This window comes from Theobroma cacao, chromosome 2, assembly GCF_000208745.1.
Source record: "Theobroma cacao cultivar B97-61/B2 chromosome 2, Criollo_cocoa_genome_V2, whole genome shotgun sequence".
NCBI classification, from domain to species: domain Eukaryota; kingdom Viridiplantae; phylum Streptophyta; class Magnoliopsida; order Malvales; family Malvaceae; genus Theobroma; species Theobroma cacao.
The window spans coordinates 26,081,183-26,090,585 of record NC_030851.1 but is presented as its reverse complement, the minus strand read 5'-3'; the positions used below and the strand labels follow the sequence as shown (position 1 = coordinate 26,090,585).

At 32.9% G+C, this 9,403-nt stretch overlaps 3 long non-coding RNA genes across 6 annotated transcripts; 1 reads left to right on the top strand and 2 right to left on the bottom strand.

Annotated features, from left to right (window-relative positions):
- On the top strand, positions 2,133-3,806 carry LOC108660896. 2 transcript variants are annotated; one of them, XR_001926598.1, is made up of 3 exons: positions 2,133-2,175; positions 2,814-2,897; positions 3,765-3,806. It is a non-coding gene; the product is annotated as an uncharacterized LOC108660896 (long non-coding RNA). The 2 variants fall into 2 exon arrangements; XR_001926599.1 differs by lacking the exon at positions 3,765-3,806 and adding an exon at positions 3,255-3,293.
- On the bottom strand, positions 5,434-7,726 carry LOC108660799. 3 transcript variants are annotated; one of them, XR_001926491.1, is made up of 4 exons: positions 7,604-7,726; positions 7,349-7,453; positions 5,799-5,899; positions 5,434-5,585 (listed from the first exon to the last, which is right to left on the bottom strand). It is a non-coding gene; the product is annotated as an uncharacterized LOC108660799 (long non-coding RNA). The 3 variants fall into 3 exon arrangements; XR_001926490.1 differs by lacking the exon at positions 5,434-5,585 and having other exon boundaries at positions 5,731-5,899; XR_001926492.1 differs by lacking the exon at positions 5,434-5,585 and having other exon boundaries at positions 5,731-5,899; positions 7,349-7,448.
- Positions 7,820-8,479, bottom strand: LOC108660791. Its single transcript, XR_001926479.1, has 2 exons — positions 8,325-8,479; positions 7,820-8,088 (listed from the first exon to the last, which is right to left on the bottom strand). It is a non-coding gene; the product is annotated as an uncharacterized LOC108660791 (long non-coding RNA).

The following is a 9,403-nucleotide window of genomic DNA, read 5'->3' as shown; positions in this document are numbered from 1 at the left end:
TGGATTTTTAGTGCAAAGGAACTTTTTACACTTAGGTGCCCTGCTTCTCGCTACAGCGAGAAACATTCTGTTTTGGCAGCCAACAACTCGCTGCAGCGAGAAACTCTCAGGTTCTAATGCAATGCTTTCACTTAAATGAATATTTTGATAACCTTCCCTTTCAAACTTCGTAAAGTGGTACACATCAAAGTTGTAGCCTTGTCTCTTAGCTTCCTAATGGTTTAAAAATCAGGTCAATTGGACTTTTGTAACGGGAGATATGATAGAAAAACAAAAACACATGCAAACTAACACTATTTCTCGATGCAGCGAGAATGAACTTTGCTGTAGTGAAAAACTTGTTGCCATGCTTGCTATTTTGCTTGATTTTGACCTATTTTTCACCCATTTAACTTCATGGATTGATCATGGGTTTTTGCAACACTATGAGGTTATTGATCAAAGTTTGAAATGAGGAGTTTTTAGTAAAAAACTAAATCAATTGCATTGTTTTTGAAACCAGTGCATCATGATTTCCAAATTCTTCCTATTGATTGCTTGTTCCCTTTTTATGTTCATTCACTGAGTTTTATACTCATGTTTTTAAACTTCATGTTTTCAGATTTGGAGGCAGTTGGGACCTAGATTTGTCCACGTATGCTCACCTTCTTGGTAGGTACTATGGCATCTCAGTAGCTATACCTTCACCCACGGTCACTCTGCTGATGGTCAAGGGTCTGTTACTTGTGAACACCTATATGTAATGTAATCCGCTAGGATCCATATTATAAGTCAGTTATGTATATTTGATCACAGATGCCACTATGAGTTGGCAAATGGGTGACATTATTTTGACATAATAAAATTGTGAGTTTTTGGTCACTATAGAATATTACTGAAATATTTTTAGTTCAAAATTTCAATATGTGGTTTTAGAAATGATGGTTGGGAATGATGATTGGGTTTGAATAAAAAGGCTTGCTTGGGCTTAGTGGGCTATGCCCATTGGACCCATGCGTCGGTCATGGCCCAATATTTGGGCTGTGACACTAAAGAACCAGTACTCTTCATCCATCATGGGTTTTGGAGACCAAAATTGCTCGTAAATTGTTCAAAACCAGTATCATTGAGTCACACTTCATTAATTTTAAAAATGCAAAAGTTTGATAAAAGTGTTATCAGAGTAAAATTATTTTGTAATGTTTTAAAACCCATATGCTTTTCTATAGCAACTATAAAGCAACATTAACATTCGATAGGGCTTGACAAATTTACTAATGCTCATTTTGAAAGTGATCGAATTCCTTTCAGTTGCTCTTAGTGATTCAACTCATCTTTAGTTAGGTTTCCTTAATTTCCCACAAAGTCTTGGGGTCGAAGCTAGTTCTCCTAATGTTCCTATATCACCAAAACGGAAGGAGATATATAATGACGATTGTTAATGCAATAATTGTAAAGTCTGATCTTATAAAATACTTGTCATGACATATATGTGATGGATAGCATGTTTGCATGTTAGGAGAGTCCCAAAAAATTTACAAAAGTAGGTATTCTACCTAGAGGTACAACAAAGTTGATTTAAGTCTCGAACTAGATCAAATAGAGATTTTAGGGTGAAATTGAAAATTTTACAGTACCATAATGATTTAAAGTGGTGATTTGGAGTTCGAGGATCAATTTGGAGTCAAACTGAAAATTTCACTATCTAATGGCAAAATGAGAATTTTGCTACTCGAGGACAAAATGGGAATTTTTTTTGAAAGATTTTGATCACATTTGACTTATTGGAGTATGATTTGAGGTTGAGAAGTGAAAAATTGTAATCTCGATATTTTTCAGAGCATAGGGGTAAAATGGTAATTTTTCCATCCCAAGTGCAAATTTGTAATTTTACACCACCCAACACTTGTCCAGCACATGGATTTTACCCAATATTATCATAGATAATTGAGAAAATTTAAGTGGTGGAGAGAGATTGCTTAATGGCTAAGTATGACACATGGACCAATGGAATGGTGACATGTGTCAAAATCTCATCCATTAATTATTTTCCTTATAAATTAGCACAAAATCAGCCCATTTCTCATTCATTTGGCTGGCCAAAGAAGAACAAAGAAAGAAAAGAAAGAACAAGAACCCTAGGTGGAGAATTTCAAGAAAAAAAGTGTGGAAAATCAAGGAAAACAAGTGAAAAAGGTAGGATTTCTCAATTTAAACTTGAAATCTATTTTCCTTGAGCATTTCTCCTTAGTTTTCATGGTTAAATTTCATGTTTTCATGGTGAATTCATGGCTAGCCGAATGGGTATGGAGAGAGAATGATGTTGGATTGATTTGATTTCAAGTTATGTTAGTGTTTTTAGTTAGTTTATCATGTCTAGAAGCAAAACAACAAGAAAAGAATTCATTTTCTCCATCACCCATCAATGGCCGAACCTACCTTGTATTGAGTGAGGATGAATTTGATTTTTATTTTAAGAGAATTGGTTAGAAAATGATGAATTATGGTGTGGAAAAGTAGTAGGAAAAATCACGGTGTCAATGCACCATTATTGACCGAAAATTCTAAGAATAAAAGTGAAGATGGTTTTGTCAAATTTTAGGTTATTCGACTTGTGTTTGGTGAATTAAGGTATTGGAAAAGAAATGGAGCAATTTGGAGCTAAATTGGACATATTGGCCAATTAATTGGGTGATAAGACGAATTAGGCCAATACCGGGTTTAGATGGCTACCCGTGCATTTTGCATTCCATATCATGCATTAATAGTCTAAATTAGTTTAATTTTGATTTAGTACCAATGTAGTAAGTTTCTCGATTTTGTACTATGTTAAGCTGGTGAGTCCTCCGATAAAGGCAAGGAAATTGCATTCGAAGACTAGTAGTCAGAGTACTTCGAAAATCCACACTCTAGACATTGTGAGTAACCTTACTATCATCTTAATTATCTAAAGTATGTTTTATTCGATTTTGTGAATTTTATGAAAAATGAATTAAATGATTAATTTTTCGATTTTATAAACCAATGTGATTAAATGAAAATGATTTTATAAAATTATCTTGAAATTGAAAAATGGTTTTGAAAATGGAGTAATTAGAGACTAATTGTTGTGTTATAAATCATGGCTTGAATTGAATGGCTTATGATAATATTGGCATGAATGGTTGAATTGGTATTTGTGTTGAAATGTATAAACTGTTGTTTGCCTTGCTAGGCTAGATAATGATAAAATTGCCATGTCATGCTATTAAATTTTTATTGTATGGTGGGTTTAGCTTGCTGTAGTGGGCTGATTCTATAGACTAGCCTATTAGAGGGGCATGGAACCTGGTCATATTCTTACCTCGGTTGAAGAGGTGAGTAGGGTAACTCCCGAGGTATAAATTTAGAGTTCACTTCACGCCAAACCACCTCGTGATGATGAACTCCGCTAACGCCAAGGAACAGCTATGTTTTTAAAATAAAAATATGATTTATGCGTACATAACTTTTTAACAGCCTTGGCGGACTCGGTTGGCATAGCCCTCGATCAAGGCATCCTTGACAACTAGGTATGAAAATGATTTTTGGCACGAGCCAAAGTTTTACGAAATTCATAAACCATGTTGATTACTCGATTTATATGAATTGATTTTATTTGATTGAAATGAGTTGAAAGGTGATGAATTATAGTATATTAAACTGTTTTATCTGTCTCCATTTACTTAACTTTAGATATTTTAGATGCTATCTGTTTACTCACTAGGATTATATAATCTCACCACCCTCATTTCCACCCATTTCAGGCTCAGTATAGGCTATAGATAACTGATATCGTCGAAGGCTACAATTGGCTTTACTTCCTCAAAAACTGTAGGTTTGCAGCCTTCGTTCATTTTTGTCATTTGGGGGTCCACATGTCACTGTAAATTAAATTTCATGCTCTAGTTATTTGTACTACTGTATGTAGGAATTTATTTTGCTCTTATGCTGTAAAAATTATTTACGCAGTGTTTTAAAAATATTATTTTATGAGAAAATTGAGTATTTTATTCAATATTTTTTTTATTCTAATAGTCATAATTACATTTTAAACAAATGTTTTAGACATTCAAATTTATTTTTGATTATGAAATATGTGTTTTGCACCATATACTACATTATTAGCTAGTTTCAAAATTTTCAGGAAAAAATGACTAAATTACCCCTATGAGACGACAATTATTTTTTTTATTGTTTTAAGTTGGAAATAGTTTAAAATCTTTTAGAACGTGACATTTGACAATGGTTACTCACAAGCAAAATGAGAAGCTGATATTAAAGCCTTACGGAGTTTCGGTTGACATTTCGGGTAATGAGTGTCGATCGGGACATCGCGACGGTTGTCACGGGCTCGAGAGGAGTTTCAGGTCTTGACAATAAGCTTAATGTGAATATTTCCAAGAAAGGGGTGAATTGGAATATTTTGAAATTTCTTTCCATATTTACAATAAATAAAAGTTTTCGTAAACCAATACTTTTTTTCAAATCGAGCAAAACAATAAATTTTTGTGGAGAGAAAGAAGTTAAGAATACAAATAAATTTGAGAAGAATAAAGTGAAAATAACACAAGAGCTTTTATAAAGGTTCGACCTCCTTGCCTATGTCCTTTCCCTTAGATTCACTAAGGAGTTTAAAATCCACTATTGAGATGAAATTCAATACAATGCTTTTTATGGATCAAGCACAACCTTGCAATACAATACCTTTTATGGATCAAGCACAACCACTCTACCTTTTACTTTGGTTAAGATATAACCACACAAACACTACCTTTTGAATTGGTTAAGATATAACCACTCAAACACTACCTTTTCAATTGGTTAAGATATAACCACTCACAAACATACAATCAATGAGATTGGTGCATCTAGAATGGCTTTTAAAGGCTAAGTAGCAAATTAAGTACAATGTTTGGTGAAGAAAAAAATATAAGAATTGAAGGCTCAATAAATGATACAATAGAAGACTTAAATGCTTAAAAAGGAGAACAAACAGTATTGAATGATTGTTGTTGAATTCTTCTTTTAGAAATGTGTTTTAAAGTCTTCCAAACTTCATAAATGTGGTAAGAGCCCGTATTTATACTTGTTGGAACTTTTTAAGGCAGTTAGGAGTGAATTTAATACTCAAATAGTTGTTTAGCTCTTCAATCTAGGCTCAAATGGGCATATTGTGTTGATACATTTAAGAATGTATTGATACATGATGCATTTATTTTTTTAAACTCGAGGAAATCTATCAATACATTTTGTGATGTATTGATATATTTTAGAAAAAATGTATTCTGTGAAAAATCTATTAATACAGTTGATAATGTATCAATACTTTTGACTAGGCTGTAAGGGTTTAACCATTCCAAAAAGAAAATCTATCGATACATTTTTTAGGCAATGACCATTTTGTAAAATTTATATTGATACATTTAACGATGTATCAATGGATTGAGTTTTGACTTTGCAAATTTTGACTTTTCATAAGAAAATGTATCAATAGATCTTCAATTCTATCAATATGCAACGACCTCTCCCCGGTCGCTGCCGGCGTCTAAGACTTCCGAAAAAGACCCGCCAAATCTCGAACAAGCCTGTCTAGAATTTGCTCGTTAATCCACTACATTCAATCACCATATAATATTGATACTTTCATATACTAAATTGAACCATAAATATAAAAATCAATACAAACTTTTTCCTTTTATTCGTAAGTATATGCATTAAAATCTGTAATCTCCAAATTAATGCTATATAAAAATTTAGAATTCATTTACAACTTAATAAATAAAATGCTACGACTTGACCTTTATCAGCGGAGCGACTCGGAATAAATTGCTAGGAGATGCCTTTATCTATTCACGGTGGACCGAATGCATCACTGACTACACGCTAGGCTGATCCCTATCTGCAAAAAGGGAAATAAAGGGGTGTGAGTCTCATAGATTCAGTGATAATCATCGACTCAACGAGTAGGGCATAGATGGGAAACAAGCAAACGGCAGATCAGTTGAATATAAAAATGCAAGATTATAAAAGCAATTCGTTTCAAACGAGGGTTTGTGCCTTATATAAAAATCAAGAATTTCTTATAAAATATAAATAATTGGGGTAATAAAATTTTTCGCATCAAAATATATTAATAATCATTTTCGAATCAAATCAATAAAATTTAGCAAGCTCCCACAAAACCAAACAATATTTAAAATCATGCATAAATTATGACTCGCCCTATATGTGAGGAATTACATATTCATTTCATAGATAAACAAATAAAAGAGTTGCGAAAAACCATTTAATTCCTTTTTCACCATGCAGAGAAATATAATTCATAATATTAAAACTTATTTCAACTCATATAAAACCATTACATTTTTGTCATAAATAAACAGCATGGCTTATGACTTTCTTAAAAACTTGGCTTGTGCCAAAATCATTCTCATACTCGGTTGTCATGGATACCTTGGCCTGGGGCTATCCTAACCGAGTCCGCCAAGGTTATTAAAAAGTCAGGTACGCATAAATCATATTTTTATTTTGAAAACATAGTCGTTCCTTGGCGTTGGCTGAGTTCACCCTCACGTGGTGGTTTGGCATGAAGTTAACTCTAAAATTGTACCTCGGGAGTTACCTTACTCGCCTCTCCGACCAAGGTAAGCACATATAAATGGGGTTACCATGCCCCTCTCATAGGCTGGTCCACGGAACCCGCCTACTGCAGTAAGCTAATAATTATCCCACCAATCAATAAAATTCAATAACATGGCAATTATTGTAATTCACAACCTTTCAAAGCAAACAAACAGTCCGTATTTCAATACAATTGCCAACCAACCAATCAAGCCCACATTATCATAAGCCATTCGATTCAAAATATAATTTATAACACAACAAATAGCAATCTTCAATTACTTTTGAATTTCTTGGTTAAAATGAAATCACCTTTTAAAAGAATTCCAAATTTGATCTTGAAGGGGATATTTTAAATCTTTCTCAAAATATCGATCCCCACATCACGTTAAAACTCTCTTTTCATAAAATGTTCATTGTAAATATTTGCATGATATTTTGTATCAAAATAGCATAGTGAATATGTAATAAATTTCATGAATGGACACCACACAAACAATAAGGCATAATTTTCCTTTGATGTAAATCTTTTTGAAAAGCTTGTTCCCCTGTTTAAAACACTTTACATCTAATATATATATATTTCAAATGATTTCTAAAAATAACTTACACCCACAATTCCTTAAAATTCTATCAACGCATGCTTTTCAAAAATTTTGCACTTCACGTTAAATATACGTACATGTATATATATATGGAATTTTTAAAATTGACACACCCTACTCACCTCATAATAGTGGGATATTAATTCACTATTGATTCGTACGTGTTTATAATTGTTCTTATTTGTCGGTCACATACTTCGTTCGGCACGCCTCCATGACAAACTTTCCTAGCAACAATTTAAACTCAGTATACTTAAGCACACATTTGTATGAGTAGCAACTCAATTAAAAATTCCTTAAGCAACTTGCATATTTTTCAACCAAAATATGCACAATATTAAACTACCCATAAACTTTAAAATATAACATTAACTTACCATTGGGCCTTTTTCATTTCTTTATGACCTTTGGGCCTTCTCCATGGGCTTCTCTATTTTTCTTATTTGGGCTAAGCCCATTTATTTGTTTATTTCCTTTTGGGCCACACCCACTTATTTTCTATTGGGTCATGCCCATTTATTTTCTATTTGGGCCATGCCCAATTTTATTTTCTACTTCTTTTCTTTTCTTTTCTTTTTCTTTCTTTTTCTCTCTTCCACCGTCACTCCCTTCACCACCATGTCTTCCTCTCTTCACCACCGTGACTTCCTCTCTTCCTTTCCTCTCAAAATCGGTCACCAAAAGCCTCCTTTTCTCACCATTTTGCTGTAATTTTCTGCTCTAAAATCAGCAGATTTCCAGCTCAATTTCCAATAACAAAACTTCTCAATTTTGGCGGCACAAAGCTGTCCAGTTTTCCTACATAAACTACCAGCAAACGGCTCCAATGTTTTTGCACAAAATTGGCAGCAAATAGCTCAAACTTTTATGCACAAATTGGCAGCAAACAACTCAAAATTTTCTGCACAAATTGGCAGCAAACAGCTCAAATTTCCAGTAGCCAAAGTTGTCCTTCAATGGCAGTAAAAACCTCTAAAAATTTCTAGCAGCAAATTCACACAATTTCAACAATAAAAACCTTGAATTTTCAGTACCAAAATCAGCCATAAAAACCTAAAAAATTCCAGCAATTAACCTAAAAAAAATCAGCTTTCTTACCTCAAAATTTTCAGCTTTTTCTTCCTCCAAAAATTACAGCAAAAGCTCTCTTTTTCTCCCTCAAAGTGCAGCAAAACCATGCCAAGAAAAGAGTAAAATTTTTTGTTCCTTTTCTCTTCCTCTCCCTCGGTTTTTCTTTCCTTTTTCATTTTCTTTCTTTTGCTCAACTTTTGGGTCCTTTCTTTCCTCTTCATAACCGACTTCTCTTGTCTTTCATCTCACATGGTCGGCCCCACCATCATATCTACATTCTTCTCTTCTGTTTTCTTTGTTTTTTTGTGTCTTTGTTCCTTTGATTTTTTTGTATGACCGGCCATTCACTCCACTTGGTTCCGAATTTACTATTATTCCAAATGACTTTGACCTTTCTTCATTCCCATCCACCACCTTCATTCTCTTCTTTTATTATTATTGTTATTATATATATATATATATTTTTTTAAGTTACATATTGATCACATGGGTGGCTGCCCTTTTGTTCACCTATATTTATATTATTATATATATATATATTTATTAACTTCAATTAACACATTTGCACTTAATCCTTGATTTTATATTATTTACCACATAACCCTCCAACTTTCACATTTTAAAATTCGATCTTTTCGATGCGTTTAAAAATTTTAATTTTCGTCTATCTCTTTCCTTTACACGCGTACAATCAAAATATCGAAATTGTACTTCAACGCGATGTCACCATAATATTTAAATATTTACTTACTCGCGTTAGCTTGATTTAATAAAATCAAGCTGATGCAATTATCGTCGTTTTCCTTCAAAATTCTTCTTTACTTCAACTCCCCCACTTAAATTAGTCATATTCCATTTTTCATAACTAATTCCGACAACATATAAAATATTAATATTTTAATATTATTTTATTGAATAAAATATTATTTTATTTCAAAATTTTTCACTTGCCTTCTTTGGTCCCGAAACACATCATTACATCTCAGTTTATTTCCGAATCATCCTTTAGCTTACTAATTCCTCTCCAACGAAAATATTATTATTTAATTGTTGTTCTGCTCGCGCGAAGCATTTTATTCTAGAACATTCCTTTCATCCTTTGTCGC